We start from the raw sequence: 20,228 nt of genomic DNA on the forward strand, positions 1-20,228 counted from the left end.
TGAAAAACCTGAAGCTACTTGACAGCACATTCCCAGAGCAAGCCTATTTGTAAAGGTCAGTATATTGACTGGTTCATAGAGGAAAGCTGAGGTCTGTGAAGTGTGGGGCGAGGGGAGAGATCTCCTCTGAGCAGCATTTTCTTCAACTGTATTTCAGCATCATTATCCAGCCTGTAGTAACTTCTCCTGTGCAAACTGCAGAGCAGTTCTCCACTGAGCCCCCTCACGGCAGCTCACATCACCCCCATGCTTATTTCATTTGTAGTGAGCCCCTGAAGATGTCAGTGTTTTCTCCTTTTAAAATTCAGTGAAGTTCATCACGAACTTTCCTTTAGAAGATCTGTATGTACTCACAGGAAAAATGCATGGCACATAGCTTGGCTTTGCGTTTTGAGGCATGGCAGAGAAGTCGTGCCCTGCTGAAGGAGCCCATGGTGCGATTAATGTGGACAGGTACAGCCCAGCTCCTGATGTGAGGGATGTGTGCAAGAATTCTTCATTAAGTTCAGCAGATTCATTAATGGTGACACCTCGCAAAGTGTTGAGGAGCCTTTGAATCTCTGGAAAAATGTTCTGATTCTGTTTACAGGCAGAAGTCAAAGAAGTGAGCTTAATCACCTCTCCTTGATCTATGGGAAAAAAAGAACTTCTGACCTACAGAGCAGTGGAGACCTTTGAGCTACTTCCCAGGGAGCTACGAGTTAGATAGCTTGGGAATGTACTTATCTCCTTAAATATAATTCATAAAAGAGATCAAATTCAATGCACTTAATATTTGTTTTGGGCATGGAAAAGCCAGGAAACTCTGAAGTCACAGTAGTGAGGCACTAAAACAGGTTACCCAGTCATTGGTAGTGCTGATATGCTCATTACTTCCAGTTTTAGAAGTCCTCTTGGCCCACGGCAAAATGATTTTTTCAATTTGATAACATACTGCAAAATAAAACAATGCACTCTTGAAATACTGTGCAGTGAGATGACTGCCTAAGTGTATCACAGAAGGCTATGCCTTCACTGTCAGAAGCATCCGTAATCACATTTTGCACCATCTTTGTGCTCTTCAGTGGTGTAACAGAAGAGGTTTTACTAAGATTTCTTGATGTTCTCCGTCATAGCACTGTTTGCAGTTGCTGATAACTTTGCCAGACTTTAACCATTTGGCATCTTTGTGAGCTGGAGCTTTTCATGTTGGACTTCTCCTTAGTTAAATCTGTTTTGGAAAATCTCAACAAAAGCATTCAAACATTTCCAGGCATTAGGCAAAGGGAAAATATATTTGTTTTGACCACACTGAAAAGCTCTGGCAAACCTTGCTCTGAATAGCTGTAGCTTTCCCCCTTCCCTTTGTCCACATCCTATTGTTTTGGAATAAGAGTCTGAAATTCGGCAGGGGAGTAACCTTTGTCTTTTAACATTTTTATGAGAGGCATTACATTGGACAAAGTTATAAATCTTTGAGAAAGTTTAACGAAGGCAAGTGGGAGAGTAGAGTTAGTTGAGAAAATAAATAGTGCTATCTATGTTTGGTGCCATTAGGAAACAAAAGGAAAAGGGATATGAAGAGAGAACAGTTGATGGGGAATGAGACACTGGTATTTAACTAGAAAACAGAGGGAATGATAGGATATAGTATTTCCTAAGCAGAAGACTGGGACTTGGAGTCTTCATTTGCAGGAGAAAAGATCTGGAGAGGGAGATGTCTGCTGTCCTGTCACCAGCAGCAGATGCTTTAGGAAAAGACAAATGGGACAAACAAGGAAACATCCAACCACTTCTTACTGATGCATCAGCTTTTCCTGAGCTGGAGGTTGCACCTGCAGCACTGTGTTTAGGCACTACCAATGCACTCCACCTCCACTGAGATATGTTTTAAGATTTGTTTATGCTTGTGACTTCCACAAAGCTCAGCAGCAATGAGTTCTGCAGTTTGTGCACTGAATGAAAAATAACTTCTTACTGAGTTTAAGACTGAGTGATCATTTTATTAGGTATCCATTTTCTTTTTCTTTTTTTTTTCTTTTTTTTTCTTTTTTCTCATTTATTTCTTACAAGGATGATTATTATACTGAAAAAGCATTCACAATCAAGGAAGTCCAGAACTTTTATGTCTTATAAACCTCAGTTGTACCCATCTCCAGTTGCCTCTTTTCCAAGCTGAAAGCATGTGGTTGGCCTCTTTATAACTGCATATCATTAAGCCAATATTTCCATGGAATTATCCATAATGGTTCAGAGATTTTTGTGCCGAGTGATAATAGCCAGGGTCCGTTGTGGTTTAGATCTAATTAGGATTGTTTTCCCTCATACGCATTACTTTGCATTCATCAATACCCTCTGCTGTTTTATTGTTTTGTATTTCAAGGCCCTCACAACTCCTTGCATTAATACTGACTACCCAGGGTGGCTGTAAGGGAAACTGTTGATTATAGCCTGAACCTCTGATTAACCATCTGAGGCAAACAAGAGTCAGCTGTGGGAGCACAGTTGAAGGTAATTCAGCTGTGCTCCCGGAAGGTGTAGAGCTTGGCTCCATCTCTCCTAGATCCCATTTAAGGGCTGACCACCACTAAGGTAGCGTCTTTTTCTGGTGACTGCTCCTTTGTGAAGTTCTTGTGCTGAGCTCCAGCACTGGTGAGCATCCATCTTGACTGAAGGACTCAGAATTGGTGAATCTTTTCCTTAGGTACCCTCTGGCTATCTACTTAACAACTATACTTGTATTATTCCAAGTCTGCAGTAGCTCTCTATGCCTGGCAAACTCTTTCATGTTATTATCAGTCTTCAGAGTTCTGAAAGAATACACCTATCATCTCAGGTCTTTGGGAGATCAGTTGGTAGACTTTTGCTTTTGTGAAAGCTGGCCAGTTATTTCTGCCCTTTACTTACAACCTTTTAATGATTTATTAATCAACTTTTCAGTTTTCCTTTATTAAAACTTAACAGCCTTTCAGGAAAAAAAAAAACACAAAAAACCAAAAAACACAAAAAACTTCAGTGTTGCCAGTTAGAAACTTGGGGATGCAGTAATTCAATCGGTGTATGAAACTTCAGTGGGCACCATTTAGCTTCTGTTAAATACTTTAGTGAATTATCTCACAGTGTCTTTTAATTCCTGCTTTCTTCAGTGCCTGGCATGACCTTCTATTAGGAACTAATCAGGGTAAGAGTGGAAGAAACTGTTATCTGGATGATTCAATAAATCTTATTGTGAATAAAATTGAGAAAAAAATGTCCCCCAGTCCAGGTGGTTAAACACTAAGCTAAACAACTGGTTCTACTCCTAACTGTAAGGTATTGGCCTGTGCTGACACCACACAAGTTTTCATAGTGGTCAAGACCTTTGCTGGGTTGTTGGTTACAAACTACAATATGACAAGATTCAAGTATTGTATGTTGTGTTCTTCTCCAAGAAGTTCCAAGTGAAAGTGTCCACACATAAGTAGATGAACAGATAAATCTATGCGTGTTAAATACTTCTGATTATTATTCAGAATTGGATTATTATTGCTATTATTGGAAAATTGCTTCTTTTCCAGGTGGCAGCAGAACCACTGTCCACTCCACTACAGAACAATTGCTTGCAAATGATGAGGCTTAAATGTTGGCAAAATAATATCTAAACTCTCTAGACAACTCTGGTGTTTATAAATCAACACCAGCTGTTCCTGTTTATGCAATGCTTTGTAAAAATAAAAGAATAAAATAGAATCCAATGTGACAGCTCATATACCAAGACTCAGCTTTCTGCAAAAACAAACCCAGGCCATTAAAAATGTGGGGTTTATTTCGGATTCTAACAGAGCCAAGTAGTCTCAGGATAATAAATGTAACTATGTTTCACTAATGCCTTTAGGCATATGGCAGCTACTTGGCAAAGAGATTCCTAAAGTTCAGCCATTAGAGACGTTCTCTTCCTATCCCTTCTTGAAGAGCAAGGAGGAGACTCTCTCATACATAACACCTGTCAAGCATCCCTTAGTCACGTCAGGTCCAAAGTTGCCCAAAAAGCCGAATTCTGATTTCTGTTACAAAATGTGACAAAATTTGTGAAGTTGCTGGGATTGTTTTAGCGGAATTGCCCTCAGTACTTAGCCCTAAAATCTCTCTCATGAGCTGGGTATGTTATTCTATTGAAATGGTACTCCTTGCATAATTGAAAGCTCTTGGGTTATGTATTTTGGTGATTATTTCCCTTGTGTGGAGACCCAGCTGACACAGTTAGCTGGAATCAGTTAAGTGGGAAAAAGTGTAAGATTTAGTCCTACAGTTAGGTTCCTGGCCCCCAGAGCAGGACAAACAAGCCGGGAGGTTCCATATAAAGTGTAAGTGAAAGCTAGGCCTCTTAGAGCACAGTTTCTAACAACAGATTTGTTAAGCTCATGGCGGAGTGGTCTATAGCAGGGGGAATTATTTTCTATTTTGTCGTGAATGCTCAGCACTTCCCTAGAGCTGGGCATCTCTCAGGTGCAGCTTTCCCCCTGAAGCCCAGATGATGGGAATCTGAAATTCTCTTCTGAGAAAATGAGTAATGAAGTGAGTGCTATTTTTCCTTTTAAACTTCTGGAAAGGATAATGGGGACTGTGCTGTTCCCTCTGTTAGCAGTTTGCACTGCATTGCCACTGGTGGAGCAAATTACCTGGGCGTCTCCACTTAAGTGCACGTTGGGTTGCGTTACAAAGTAGTTTGGCACCTGTGTGCTGGATTTGTGTCCAGCTGAACTCAAGGAGCACATCCAAAAGTATCCTACTGCTCTTTAGCATTCAGTCTGTGAGCTTGCTGAAAATAAACCCTTCTCCTCTCTTACCCTCAAAAATCTGTGTACTGTAGGCAATGGATCATCAGCATTTGCTGATTTGCTCTTACTGGATCTTGCTGGATGTGCCTACAGAGCTTCTGTATCTTGGTTAGTGTGGATGAGATGTACTTTATTTGACCCAATCTCATTCTTTTGGATCTGGCTTCCTACTCTTTTTGGTCAGCCTACCTGTAAGTTTTACATTCATGAGTTGTTCAAAAACAGATCTTAAATTTGGTAGCTGCTTTTGGAAATTGTTCACTCAAGTGTTATATCTTACCATTTATTGCTCATCTACTGTTCCTTACAAATTTCCTGTCTCTGTTCAGCACTGCTGCCCTGGCTTTGTGGTTGGTCACCTTTCTTCTTAATTTCCTAGGTTTTTGTTTGTTTGTTTGTTTTTTTAAAGCAAAGAGAAATCCCAACAGGACTCCCATGATGTGGCAGACTGAGGAGTAGTGGTGGTAGTAGACTATCATGCTGCTTCTCCTAATCCTTAATTCTACAGTGTCTTTCTTTATAAGCTACCTATATCTCTGCTGGAAATAAATTGACTTAATCAGAAAATGTTTTGTTTTTTTTTTTCTTTTGATGATTGCATTCCTCTTGGCAAAATGCCCCTAAATTCATTGTTCACAAACATTTGCATGAACTCAACTTTGGTTGCAGAAATATACAGAAACAAATGAAATTGAGACCAGATTTGTAACCACAGTAATTTCTTATGCTGCTATTGGCTATTACACTACAGACCACTGCCTGTAGGTTTGTCATCAGTATGGTGGTAAAACAAGGCATTAAGCTGAATAGTTGAGAAGTGGGGTGTGCTTCCTCTGCCTGAATTTCATGTACCTTGCTTTGATTGAACTGTTCTCAGAATATTTACTGTTCAGATGCCATTTCTATTTCTAAATAGTTTGTAGTGGTAATTGTATACAAAAGACTGTAATTTTTGGAGGAGAGAGTTTGCTTGATGTATGTTGAGTGAGTTTAAGTGAATTAAAAGGGCTGAATTAAATAAAAAGTACTGTTCTGTTAGCGGAAGCTTGGTACCAGAGTGGAACAAAGAGTTCACCTATGATGGCCCTCCTACTGAGTTACGCACAATATCTGGAGGGCAAAGACAAAAAAAAAAAATAATTGTGCGATCTCAACTTTGCTGTTTAGAGATTTTTCTGGGGCATGATTTTATAGACTAAACAAAACACATTATTTTGGAACTCTATTTTTAGCTTATTTATTTGCTACTTGGCAGACTCCTAGTCAAGAGGGGATAACCCTGGCCCTAGTGATAAGTTTTAACAACTGCATGTTTATGCACCAGTAGGTATCAGGAGGTCAGTCATAAAAACCTGTCAGCTTGTATTACTTCTCTGACTTCCTATCAAAACATGAAGGAAGGAGAGCTGCCATCTTTCTTTTACTGGGACTGGGTGTTTTGCATGAATTAAGTAAAATAAACCATCTTTTTTCATGCTGTTGTTAGATGTTCTACCATTGAGAGCTGTAGAGAAAAATTCTCTATGCTTTGCAGTGAAACAGATACAGATTTTACAGTGTGAAATAATGTAAGAGACTTACTTCTGCTGCTGCTTTTTAGAAACATGTTGAAGTGCTCTGAAATGCTTGTGATGTTTACATCGAATTCTGATCAGGTCTCTCCAAAGAAGATCTGCTTGGGTATTAATTAGCTGTTAATTTTTAAGTTGTATGCAAGAGGGAATACTGGAAATTGCATCGTCTATAATATGTTCAGGTCACTTTCTTTTGATACCAGTGCTGAAATCAAAAGAGCTGTATGAGGAAAAAGTGATATCAAAGATGATCACTATTTCTTCTGTTCCTAATGAAAAATCTGCACTCTCTTTAACATTCTGCCTCCAAGTGAGCTTCCATTTGCCTAATATTGATGGCCATGAGAATGAGCATCTGCAATCACAACAGGAAAGTCACTCAGTCATTCTACACAAAGCAAAGCCAAGCTCTGAAGGATCATGTGATTGACTTAACTGTCATCCTGTTAACAAAGAAAAATAGTCTGGAATTCCTTTTTTTTCCTTTACTTACATGTAAATGAGCAGCTACCATTAAGCTGGGCTACAGCTTTCAGGAAAAATAACACACTTTATCTATGGACAGGACCTAAGATCTTAGATTCCAAATTATCTTTTTAGATATGAGAAGCTACAGAGTGCAGATCTACAGAAGAAAAATAGAAGACCTGGTTATTCTGGTCTTGTAGCAAGAGACTGGATCCTGAAGACTGACTGTTTAGTGTTAAGCTGCAGTGTCTAACCAATTATAGCATTGTGCCATGCAGAATGGATGCTGCTGCATCTCATGTGGCACCTGTTGATGTGTAGTAATTTCCTTGGAGGTATTTACAGTAGCAGTCAAAGTGAATAACTTGTATACTTCCCTTTATTTCATTTTGGGGTAAATCACTTTGGGGTTTTTCTCTCTCAAACTGACAGAATAGAGGCCCAAAGTTTTGACCTACTTAGAAGTACAAAAGTACTTTGATTAAATTGAAGGTCACCGAGCAAGAGGACAGTTTCTGGGGATGAAAGTCTTTCAAGTAGGAATCATCAGTTCTGAGAAAGTGGTTACTTCGTCCAGTACCACCTTTTCACCTTACATTTCTTAGGAGACATTTTGTATGCCTAACTGCTATGCTTATTATCACAGGAACACTGTGAAACATCATGTTCCCATTTATGTTTGCAGGGCACTGCTGCTGGTGTGATAGGTTACATATTTCCATATGTGTCAGATTCATCCTGTGTGACTGCAAAAATGCTTCTTCCTTCACATCCCATCCTGAGCACTGGAAACAATTGGTATATATCATCTGACAACCCACAGCATTGCATGTCTGAACCTCACTGCAGCAATAGTAGAAAAATATTCAGCATCTTTGCAGTTTTGAGGCCACCTACTCAGTGGGCAGTTTGATATCACCTCTTGCTACTGATGTGTGGTTGGAATGTTGGAGGAGGGATAAAGGAAATACTGATTGACTAATCTTGCCTGTGATGCCTTCAGATCAGAGGCCATGAGCATTTTCAGTGGAAGATGGTTAAAGCTCCTTTGACTGTGTACTAGTTCTGTGAGTCCATTGAGGGGTAGACCTCAAAGGTCCAGCCTGGATATGACCCTCCCAGATGCTGAGCCTTACTGAGCTAGAACGTTTTAGGGAGTCTGAACAAGGAGTTTCTTGCTTAATCCGAAGCACATTTGATGTTTATGCTTTTCTGTCCTTGCTGATGTGCTCTGAGTTGACCTGTCAGTTTCTGCTGGACCTCTTGCAGCTCTCAGACATTGCTTGTTGAAGAGGTTATGAAAATCATGTTTGTTCTAGACTGCTCCAGACCTAGAGCATGATTTTATGTGGCAAATAACCTGATCCAACAGATGCTACTAAAGGAGCTAAGAGTATCAACACAAATGTGAATGCATGCATGTGTGTATCAATGTATCTGCTTGTAGGAAGAAAAACTGTTCCAAATCAGAAAGTGGAAGGAGAAAGAAAAAGGAATTTCTTAAGGAGCAGACAGGTGATCCTTTGGTGTGTCTCACAGCAATCAGGTGTAAGCATCAAATTGATTGCGGAAAAGGAGAATGCTAAGATTCTTGAACACTGAGCACACAAACACAGCACCCTCAGAAGGGTCATATGAGATTTTGATAGTGTTTTATTGGAGGGCTTAGATATCCAGCTGTAATTAATTTTATAGGCTCTCAATGAAAAGCACATAGAAATATTGGAACGTCTCACAGTGGTTGTCACTGCATTGGTAGAAAGCAAGCTGTGTAGTCTGGATCTGTATGAGGTCTGTTCTAACATTAACCATGCTGATATTATGTGATATTCAATGGGTTGGGCTCCTCTAGTTAAGAAGACATTAGCATTGAATATTTTCTGATTATTTTTTTTCTCACTTTCAGATGACAGCTCCTCTGGCACTTACATGTTCCCAGGAATGGGACGGTGCAGTTTCTTGGCTTTGTCGAGGGTACTGCAGTTTTTTCAGGCTGTTTAGCAGTCTGAACACAAATCTTCCCAGAAAAGCTCTGAAATGGTAAATGCTCTGGGTTTACAGCATTCTTGAGAACCACATAATACTGGGGAGTGGAGAAAAATTAGGGTTCTGAACACAATTGTTACTTATTTTAGCTAGAAATGCAGAATTTTGGCAAACCAGAACAAAACATAGTTTTAAAAAAACATTAAAATCAAGCCCCACGCTCTATGTTCTTCTTAAGAAAATAGGGTTTAGATCTTTGAAAGTAGGTCTGAGCTGCCTGAGAAGTTCATTCTTATACATAGCTGCTTTAAATTATTTCACTCTCCTCTGCAGCAATTCTGTGCATGATTCACCATGTTATGCAAAATCGTTTTCTTTCTTAAAATAGTTCTGTGTGTTTGAGCTCTCTCCCAGGTTTCATATTCTTTATGATTTTAAAATATCAACACTGATATTTTTATTTGGCCTAAGATATGCGCCATGTCTCTAGATCCTGTTCACTGAAGAAACCGGGGAGGAAGGGAATTGGTGTTCCCAAAGCTCTGCTTTCTCTTGTCAGAAGATGCTTTCACCTGGAAGGCAACAAGGGTAAAAATCCACATCAACAATCTTATGTGTCACTCACTCAGCTCTCAGATTAATGTGAAAGTTATAAAAAAGAAAGACATGTTAGTTTTCACAGTCACTTAGTTTATTGGCTGACATAAGCACACCAAGAGAGTTCATATTCTCAAGGAAATTCAGAAGCTTTCCATAATCGAGGATTCCAAATTGTCACGTGCTGTCATTCTTTTTTATTCCACTTAATGATGTATGATTTTATTCAAATAAATTTCAAAAGAAGTAGGAAAACAGCAAAGCCTAAATGTCATCTATCAAAAGCTAAGAAATCTCAACAGAATCAGTGTTACTGCTAATCTAACAGGTCCACAAAGTCTGAAATGATAAGTTGTAGTTCATAGGAGGCTGCTGCTGTGAAGAAAATATGTTTAAAATTTCATTAGATGTTTATAGACCCAGAGGTGAGGACACACTACATTATAATAAACAGCACAAACTATTTGTATCCTTATTATAAAGGATTAAACTCTGACCTGTTGTGATCTTTTAACTAAATCATATCAGGTCTCAGCTACAAGGATAACCTTAGGGGGTGGTTCCCCTGACATACATAGTTCACACTTGGCATTGCTTACTTAGTTAAAATTTAGATTTATACATTTTTCATATTAAAGAAGTACCACAGCTAGTAACTCAAAGTTCCCAGTAACTAACTGCTTGTGTTGCTACTAGTTGACTGGCAGCAAATGAAATCCTACAAGGTTTTTTATGTAGTTTGGTGGTAGTGATACAGCTAAGTGGCCTCTTGGTAGGTAAGAGCTTTGTTTGTCTAGGGTTTTAGCATAATCATTAAATCACAGCTTTCTCTAATTGCTTCAGCAACAGCCAAACTCAGTTGGATGGGATTCTACAGCAAATGGAATTCTGTCACATTCAATATTGGTGTTTGCTTTATTAAATAGCATTTCTCTGGGGACCCACATAGTCTTTTCAGAGTTTTTAATTTGTTACAATATGTAGTAGCTGGCTTCTGTGAAGGAATTGTTCACAAACTGCGTTCTCATTATTGCTACTGATGCCTTTTTACTTTAAATGAGGTTGACAAGATAAGATACACCATTTAGAAGAAAGCTGTGCTTACTTTGCTCCATGCAGTTTTGAAGGAGAGCACTTCTTGGTGTGCATAAATTCTCCTATTTCTTTGAAGTGAAAATTTAAAGTTAATTATTAAAATGAACATACAAAACTACTCTGTTATCTCAGCCCTCAATTTCCCAACGTATGCTTCATCCTCTGTGTTTTTCTAAACTAAATATCCAGAAGTTCAGCCACCATAACACTGTAGTCAGTTATCAGTTACACTACCCTATAACAACAGGAATAACAGTAGAAGTTTTCACTCTAAGTGTTGTTTTTATTGTAAGCAGGTAAAGCAGACATCTCCATTTGAATCAGAGTTTTAGTTTGTAAATGCAAATGCCAGTTTAAAGTTCTTTGCCCTCTACTAACGCTTCTCAGCTCTGAAACTTCTGAGCGTGCTGGGAATCTGTGACTGCACGGCACACCCATCTTTATCAATGCAACTTGCACTCCTGAGTTTTGTTTCTTCATTAATCAGCTGTGGCTGTCACATGCCCGTTGGTGTAATGTGCTTCAGAAGGGTAGTGCTACACAACTAAAGTAAGGAGTGACCAACTGATCCATTGGTAGAAGAAAAGTACATGAGAAATTGCGTTATTTGAATTCTGTTGTCTTGACTATAGATTTCCATATGTTTCAAGTTTCCAAGACTGTAGGAAGATATATCTGGACAATTCTTCCTTTAGTTTAACTGTATTTCATATAGGAATTTCTAATCCAAAGGCAGGGCAAGATAAAATGCAGGACCTGGGGGCCTTTATTGGCAACTGTGGCTAGCTGGGGAGTGAACTTAGGAAGCCAGGCAAATAATCACATCTTCTTCATTTGAAACATTTCATACTGGCAGAAATCTTTAACCAGTGCTCCAACTTCTGTCTGCCACTCGGAGCCTGGCAGCCTGGAGAGCTTTGAGCGTTACGAGCTAAAAACTTGAACATCATTTATAGGTTTTCCTGCCAAGACTGTGAAAACCTAAACAACGTAGATACGGTTGTTTCACCCAGCTTTCCACTTATGCTTTGCCTTTGCTATGTAAGCTCCCAAAACCTCAACTAGTTTTCTTCCTGAATTTCAAATTCTTGATAGTACGTAGAATAGGATTTGTCTTACCTACATTTATCCCTGTAAAAGTCACATGGCTAGGCTGAACTATTCTCTCTGCTCTCTCTACAGCCAGTGAAGAGACAGATATCTCCAGGAGGGTTTTTGTCTCGTATGAATTTAGACAACCATCTTGGGGTGAAATGAATCCCAGCCCTGTTGTCACCCTCCAGCTTTGATTTAGCTAACAGTAACAAGTTCAATTTCCATGCTGGGATTTCAAGTGCTGCACACAATGTTCCAGCATTTGATTTTTTTACTGGAAAATGGGTGCATAAGTCTTTTAATTAGCCTTGCAAATCTCATCTTTGTGTCTGAATAAGTTTAAATTCATGTACATTTGTTCATATATTTCTCTTTCAAATTTTTTTTTGTTAATTCCTATAGCTTTCCACAGTGCTTTTTGCTCAAAGAATATGTACTTTTTTTTTTTCAGCAAAGATATTGTATATTATTAATATGTAGCAACACAATTTTTGTGCTTCACGAGATATTTCTTAAATACCTCTTCAGTGTTTTTCTTCTGACTAGTTATTGCTAAATAAATTAGGTTTGTGTGCTCATGCACACTATCCTGGGACATGCAATACATTGGATCTTTGCTATTTCATATATCTTCCAAAGAAATAACAGTTCTTTGGTTAGACAGACCTGACCAACATAGTAACGTGTTCCTACCTAGTTTACAAAGCTTAATTGGAGGTAATTATTTTTAATTAATTTGATTTACTAGCTATACAAATGCATACATGGATCCCAGTCCAGCAAACCATTTAAGCATACCCTTAGTTTTAAAACTCTTTTGTCAGAGTCTCAGCAAGAGTTTTCTTAAACGTCCTGTAGGGTGTAACGTGTGTGCCAATTAAACACAAATCTCACCACCTGGATGTCTTTTCAACCCATTTAATCTCAGCTTAGGATAAACTGCAGCACTTCTTAGCCCTGTCACCACTTGATTCTTCTTCAGGAAGATAGAATGTAATGAAGAAGCATGGCTTGTTCTGGGTTTCTCTACTTGATTTGTACAAGAAGGCACAACAGCTAAATGCAGTATGTTTTCTTAACTCAGCTGAAGAGCTATTTCTTACATTTCAAAATAGTCTTCTATAGTGGGACCTCTGAAGTCCCAATGTCATATTGCCTGCAGTCTTTGAGGAGCTCCAGAGACACTTCATAGAACAAAGACAGGGATGAGTCCAGTCAATAACAGAGGTGCCAAGGACTTGCCTTTGGTGTGTTCCCATTGTACATCAATGAAGTATTTAAATGTCATCAGTAATAATTTCACTTTCATTGTAGTAACTGATCAAGGCATTTGTGTTCACTAAATTGTAGTGCCTTGGGATTTGGTGTAGTTGAGTAGGTAAATCCAGTGAGACTCTTTTCCTAATGCTGCTGAGAATATGACTTTTTCATCTGCCCTCCTGACATATGATGTTTGATGTTCTGTATTCACTGACAGCGGTACTAGCTATTGCCTTTTCATTGGGATATATGGCGTAGTAGCTTCCATTTACTCACACAGATGGAAGTAAACAAGGTAAAAAAGAAACCAGGTCAAAATGTCAGCATAAAATAAGAACATTTATATGAGTAACAGTAGTACAATAGATAATAGACACACTTAATATTCCATCTTTATAAACCATTCTCAAAGGCTGAGGCTATGGAGCATTCTTCTGCAGAATAGGGAAGTGTAACTGCAGCTCATTTTGATAAACGTGAAACTCAAGCTTGTGATTTGTCTGCAGTGACTGTGGATGGAGAACACTACTAAGGAACTAAATTTCTGTTCTCGGACAACTAGAGACATTCATGTGTCTATTGAAAAGAGGGCTCAATTTTAGAACAGCTTTGGGAATGTATTTAATATGCAGTATATATACCAAAGCCAAACAGATACTGCAGTGGGGGTAGAAGTGTCTATTTCTGTTAACAACTGCACTACAATCATAATTTAGTTGTAATGCCTAGGTTTTTTGTTCATGCAACCAGAATATAGGTCTTGCCTCTAGGGACCAAGTGCAATTTTATCCCATATTCTTAAAAAGGATGAAAGGGCATCCTCTGCTAATTATTGATAATATTGCTGTGAAATATCAAGGATGATGCCATGGCAGCAACAGGGAATTGGCAATAGTATAAGTCTTCTTGAGCCTGGCTTCATTGCTTTTTCCTTTCCTTCCCCCACACCCCCCTTTTTTTTTTTCCTTTTCTTTTTTCTTTCCTATCCATTCTCGTGTGCAGGTTTCAGGAGTAGAAATAATGAATTCAAATTAAAGAAGCAGTGAAATGACACATAGCTTAAATTAACCCTTTCTGCTTTGTCCTGCTTACAGTGTAGTATTAGACTCATCAATCTGTGTATTTGCTGCAGTTGAACAGTGAAACATGCACGGAGTGAATATTTAAGGATTCATTTAGCTTTTATCCACAAGCTGCTGTAAAACTAAAACAATGACAAATAATAGGTTTGAGACTTGACGTTCTTTTTTGATTCTGCTATTAGACTGAACCAGATATCTTGCTGTCTTATCCTTTCCTGATAACAAGTTAAAAAATCTCACTAATTTTAAGGACTCTAATTTTAATTTTAAGAGCATATTCAACTTGAAATACCTGTAGCATTTTGTAGATGGAAATACCGAATGGCTTAGATGTAATACTATGCTATGTTATACTTTTATAGCTGTGTGTAGACTGGTCTTGCTTTTTGCCAGCCTAGCAAGCAGTTGCCACAACCACTCTAAAAAAAAATCGCTATGTCAGGCATACATTAATGGCCAAATAAAAAGGAAGATGACAATCATCCTGAACATATGAAGAAAAGATGTATTTTCCTTATCAGTGTCATTGTATTCTGGTTAGTCTGAACCTCTGGTATACTTATCCAATGCAGATTTGCCATTTTAGAACCCAAGTGAAGCTGTCTCAGAGCGGTGTATCTGCAAAACTGGATTGTACAGCCAGAATCAGTGCAGTGTATTTGTTTTGCTGTAGTGATGCTAATTCCCAGATTCCCAGGTTCAGAAGAAAAGTGCATGAATTGCTTTGCATATTTTGCAAAGCCTTCTTCCTCCCTTTTTTTGTGTTTGTTTTGCTCATTTTCATCTGGAATCAAACAATTAATGTTTGATTTTCACAGTTCTCCAACAAGAACATAAGCTGTTTCTTTTTTCCTGTGCTTTGTTGCTTCATAGCGTGGTGATAATGCAAGCGTTCTAGGCAACAAGAAGAGAATCCTTGATGTAGTATGAATTTCCAATGAATGTGTAAGAATAGCTTTCTGTTATGAGTTTTTTTTCCCCCTGTAATTCTGCTGGATTCTTTAAGTTATTTCGGATTTCCAGGAGAAGCCTTGCCCCCATTTTGCACAGGAGCCAGTCTCTCTGCGGCAGTGCTGCTGTCTGCTTTTGTTGCAGGACTGTATTCTGTCTTTTCAATAGAACAGAAACTTGGTCCTGTTTCTTTACTGTACAAACCAAGATAAGTTCCAAAGTGGAATGTAAACAATAATTTAATTAATTAATAAGTAATCTGAAGAAACTGATATGCTTTGAGCCCTGAGTAGAGTTTTGGCAAAAGCTGCAAGTATGTAATGGAACAGAAAACTACTTATGACCAAAGCCAAGTCTTAAAATCTTTCTGCCAGTTTTACTACGCATTGTTTGAGAGATGGCGTCCAGCCACGCTAGTAACTGAAATAAAAGCAAGCAACACCATTAAAACTGGGAATATGTGTGAAATAAAAAATGGAAGTAATAGAGCTGGGCATTTCTGACTGGGGGAAGGGAACTGGAGAGTCTGTAAGAAAGGTCTGGTTAGTTGTAAGATTAATTTAATACTATTTAAAATCACGGAACACCTCAGACTGGAAAAGACCTTAAAGATCATCAACCGCATCCAAATGGCTTTTAAATACATCCAGGGATGGTGACTCAACCACCTCCCTGGGGAGCCTATTCCGGTGCTTAACAGCCCTTTCTGTAAAGAAGTTTTTCCTGATGTCCAACCTAAACCTGAGTACTGACACAACTTGAGGCCACTTCCCCTCGTCCTGTCACCAGTGAGAAGAGACCAATCCCGCTCGGAAGCACGTTTCAGGTATTGGAAGAGCAATAAGAGTCTCTCCTCAGCCATCCTTTTCCCAGAACTTAAACTGCCCCAGTTCCTTCAGTTGCTTCTCATAGGGCATTAAAACATGATTTATGCTTAAAATAAGAGAAAAAAATAACACGTTGCAAAAGCAACAGTAGTCCTTATAAACTTGCCTTGGGCAACTAGATTTTGACCTCTTTTCTCAGGTTCTGTACAAGGTACTACATGCTGCTAGGAAGAATGCCCTAACTGCCCCTGGGCAGTAAGAAAAGCGGATTGAGTTTAACCAAGCAAGTGTGTTAGAGTCTTGCACATGCGGTAGGAAATAATTGCTGCACCGTAGTGGGGGAAGAACTGCTGGAGAGGAGCTTGCTGAGAGGGACATGGGCTCTGGTGTACGACAGATTGCATTGAGCCAGCAGTGTTGCCCTTGGAGCCAAAAAGCCAACTTGGTTACTGGGTTGTATTAAAAAGAGGTAGGTCAGAGGTCGAAGGAGTTTGATCTCCCCTCTGACTCTGCCTGGTAAGGCCTCATTGATATTGTGTCAGTTCTGGTCCCAGTAACAAAAAAGGCAGGGATCTCTGGAAAGAGTCCAGCGGTAGGGACCCTAAGATGGTGAAAATGTTTGAAAAAAGGGCCTGGAGAATTCCTATGAGGAAGAGACTTAGCGGGAACTGGGTCTGTTTTAGCAGTGAAGAAGGAGGATGAGAGGGACCTTGTTCAGTTATATAATACTGAGTTGTGGAGCCACATGTGGTGAGGCCGGTCTCTTTTCTGATAGGCGTGGGATAGGACTAGGAGGTAATATAATGGGTGAAAGTACAGATAGGAAGTTCTGCACGAATATGCGGAAGAATCTTTACAGTGAGGGTGATGGAGCACTGGAACAGGCTGACCCAGGGAGGTGGGGGAGTTCCTTCTCTGGAGATATTCAAGACCCTCCTGGCGGATGCCTACCTGTGTGACGTGGTGTAGGGAGCCTGCTTTGGCAGGGGAGTTGGACTCGATGATCTCTAGAGGTCCCTTCCAACCCCTACAATTCTGTGATTCTGTGAACTGTAAGATAGGTGTGAATCTTCTTGTACCTGCATAATTGTGATTATGTAGGTTTATCACCTATGTACTGTACATGATTAATGCACTTTCAGTTTGTTCATACTTTTACCTAGAAAATAATTCAAGACTCAGAATATCAATATTTCACACAGAATAAATAGCAAAAATAAATAGATAAAAAAAGCCCACCCAAACAAACCTATGCCAAATCATAAAAAAATTGTTCATCACAGGGACAGACCTCCAGCTCTGTTCTCAGATGGCAAATTCTGTAGAATTAAGATACACAGATCCCTGTTAATTTGTTACTCCTGTGAAATTTATATCAGAACCTTGAATATGCTGGGTAGACTCAAGGTGAGTCTTAGCTAATAGGGAAAGTTACTGGTTTCTTGTGTTCTGGCGTTCTGTTTTTAATAGTCTGTCAATGTGCTCTGAGTATAAACATTAATGACAGAATTTCTATGATACTTTATCTTGTGAATTTCATAATTTGTATTGGCTGTGCAGCTTTTACAGGTGTATTTAATGACAAATTCTTATCTTGAACTGCATTTTGAAAGCTCGAGTGTAGTTTGATTTGCTGGGAATGGGGGGAAGGGTGGAATAATATTCTTTCCTTGGAGAGACAGCAGTTTCCTTGTGCAGCATTAACTTGAAAGAATATGAGAAGCGTGCACGTTGCCAACAGGCGTGTGGATGTATAGAGTTCTGAAAATAGTAAGTGTCAATAGGGAAGGGCTGCAGGTGCCAGCAGAAAAATGTAAGCTCCCAGGGGAACTCTTTCTTTTTATTTTTGCCTTGTCCAATGCCAAGCCACAGAGGCTGATGTTTAAAATTCAGTTCTTCCCTGAAAAGTGATTATACAGAAAATGTCCCACTTCAGAACAGATGTGCTTCCTAGGTGTATTCAGAATCACATTTATTTGTTTTCATGATCATCTTTTCATATACTCTTTACATCTGTTATATGTTGGGCAACCAAAGGCAATGTGAGGGAGAAACCATAACTCTGCCAGAAACCAGCAGGCAATGTGGCTCTCCTAGACCTGGGCACCCACTTATTTTAGTGACATAGCAGCACTCTGGGGGTCTTTCCACTCAGCAACAACAGAATACTATGGTCCTGTAATGAGATTGTGTCGCCTAACCCACGGTGGCAGCACATCAAGCTGCATCACTTCTTCCACCCTTGTTAGCCAAAGAGAAGTGATCGGTCCCTTCTTTACACCAGTCTTTTCACACAGTTAAACACTCACTGTCGTATTCCCTGTAAGCTTCTTTGTGACACCAAACACAACCACATCCTTCTGACTTGCTTAATATGAGTCTCTTAGGTCTTATTTGCTTGTGTCTTTAAACTCTGTGATTCTTCTTGTTCTCAGCTAGATTCCTAAAGCTTGCCCACAACAAGTGGGCTAGACATGGAAGAGTATTCCAGCAGTGGATGGACGATTCCAGCTGAAGTCTTTCCAAAGATGTGCTTGTTAGAGTAGATGACAACTATGTCTTAGATATAATTCTTTGCTCATATGGAGGAGCAATGGATTGCTGACATATTTCCTTTATGGTCTGGACCTTCTTCTAATGCAATTTATCAAAATAATTTTGAATTCCAGTTGTCTTCTGCAAAGTATCTGCATCCTCTCCTGAGCATGGTTTCACATTTTGACTTTTTACATGAACTCTGCCTTCTAAGTCATTAAATGAAAATAAAGGAACTTGGAAAAAAATTCCATAGGCCCCACTTGCCTTATTTTCCAGTTGCAAGGCCTATTTTGGTTCAGCAGTCACCATCATAAGCAAGGAGAAAAGGCTCATTTGGCTTTCAGACTCTTAATCATGTAAGAGTGTAAGGTGTAAAGAAGAACCCAGCTTGACTCTCACATCACACAGTGAATATGTGGGACTACTAAATGGAAGGGGGAAAAGAACATCATTGTACTTCAAATCTGATTACTTTTGCCAAAGAAATCAGAGTCAGGAAAAAATATTGAAACCCTAGGACTCCATTTACTTGGAGATCCTATTCAGAGTGGAGCCATGCTTCAAATTACAAATAATACTGAGGGTGGAATTGGGAGGAACAATGACAGTTGCGGCAGAAGGCATTCGCTGCTTGGGTAGTTGGATACATCACTGCGCCTCATCACTCCTGACCCAACTCTCAGGCTGCCTCTGTCCTTTTCTCTCCTTTGCCCCATTCCTTAAGTTTATTTTAATACAAAATATTTTAAAAGCATTAATTTTTACTTTATTTTATTTTCTGTGTTATGTTTAGGCCATTATTTCAATGTTTGAGTGTGTGAGTGCACTACGTGAAAGGAGGTTGCCATGGTAATTTCTCATTATTGTTGAATAGAAAAATAATTACTCTGGCAAAATCCCCCGTAACCTGTCAGAGCATAAGTTAAAGATGCCTGGGGGCAGCCTTGCCTTCACCATCCCCTTTTTGCAAGAAAAAGAGGGTGATTTTATTCCTCTTTTTTTTTTTTTTTTTTTTTTTTCTTCTTCTTTTTTTTCCTAGAATAACTGGATCCTTTTTCAGTTTGGCTAGGGAAGACCTCATTTGTTTTTCTTCACCATTTGGCTGTGAAACTAGTTGGGCCCACCTGTGATGAGGTGGAGCAGAGAATTAATCAGCAGAGCATATCCAAGCCCAACAGAGGATTTATATATTTTATTAAGATGTTTTTTTTTCTTAAGGGTGGAAAGAAGGTTGGTGGTGTATTTTCTGTTTTTTCTTCTTCTTGACATAAACTATGCAAAAACATGAGATAAAGACCTTGGACTGTGTTTAAACTGTGACAGAGTCTGGATATTTCATTTATCCAGGGAGAGAATCCACAGTAATTCAGTCTCCACATTTTTCTAGCCCTAAGACTTCTTGGAAACAAGCATGAGTGCAAATCTGTGGTTTTGAGGTGAGGCACCACAGTCTTCCTGTTCTACTCTTGTTTTCTGTGTGCATTTGCATCATGAGGATGCTTTGGTTTTCACCCTCACATTGCTGAGTATTGCATGAGTAGCTCAGGTAATGCCAAGCTACCAAGATTACCAACAGCTTTTCAATGGCAGAGCTGCAACTGTTCTGTGTGCCATTCAGTAAAGCCTTTCCTCCCCTCTTGTTTTGCTGATACATGAAGTATGGCCCCAAAGATCCTGGTGAAACAATGCTGCAGCCTCTCTTTTGGCAAGTGGCAGAGTGCAGCAGCTAGTAATTACTGCTTGAGCAAGAAGTTTGAAAGGTGTTGTTAATCACCCAAATGCCTTGTTCAACCATTGAAGGCAACAACGACTGCTGTGATATACTGGTCTATACTTTAAGTGGAATACTGTATTAGTATTAATATTTGCTATTAATTATTATGTTCCATAACTATTATGTTTTGACTATGTGTATTACTGCATGTCTAAGTCTACACAGGCCATTTAAAAAATTGTTTT

At 39.2% G+C, this 20,228-nt stretch overlaps 1 protein-coding gene and 1 long non-coding RNA gene across 11 annotated transcripts in view; both read left to right on the forward strand.

Annotated features, from left to right (window-relative positions):
• LDB2 (LIM domain binding 2) overlaps positions 1-20,228 on the forward strand; it is a 207,258-nt gene that overhangs the window by 51,696 nt on the left and 135,334 nt on the right. The gene's annotated exons all lie outside the window — the stretch shown is intronic.
• On the forward strand, positions 2,118-12,018 carry LOC107314016. 2 transcript variants are annotated; one of them, XR_004306944.1, is made up of 3 exons: positions 2,118-2,666; positions 8,745-8,878; positions 11,699-12,018. It is a non-coding gene; the product is annotated as an uncharacterized LOC107314016 (long non-coding RNA). The 2 variants fall into 2 exon arrangements; XR_001555276.2 differs by lacking the exon at positions 11,699-12,018 and adding an exon at positions 9,315-9,669 and having other exon boundaries at positions 2,121-2,666.

Source organism: Coturnix japonica, chromosome 4, assembly GCF_001577835.2.
Source record: "Coturnix japonica isolate 7356 chromosome 4, Coturnix japonica 2.1, whole genome shotgun sequence".
In the NCBI taxonomy this organism is placed as follows: Eukaryota; Metazoa; Chordata; class Aves; order Galliformes; family Phasianidae; genus Coturnix; species Coturnix japonica.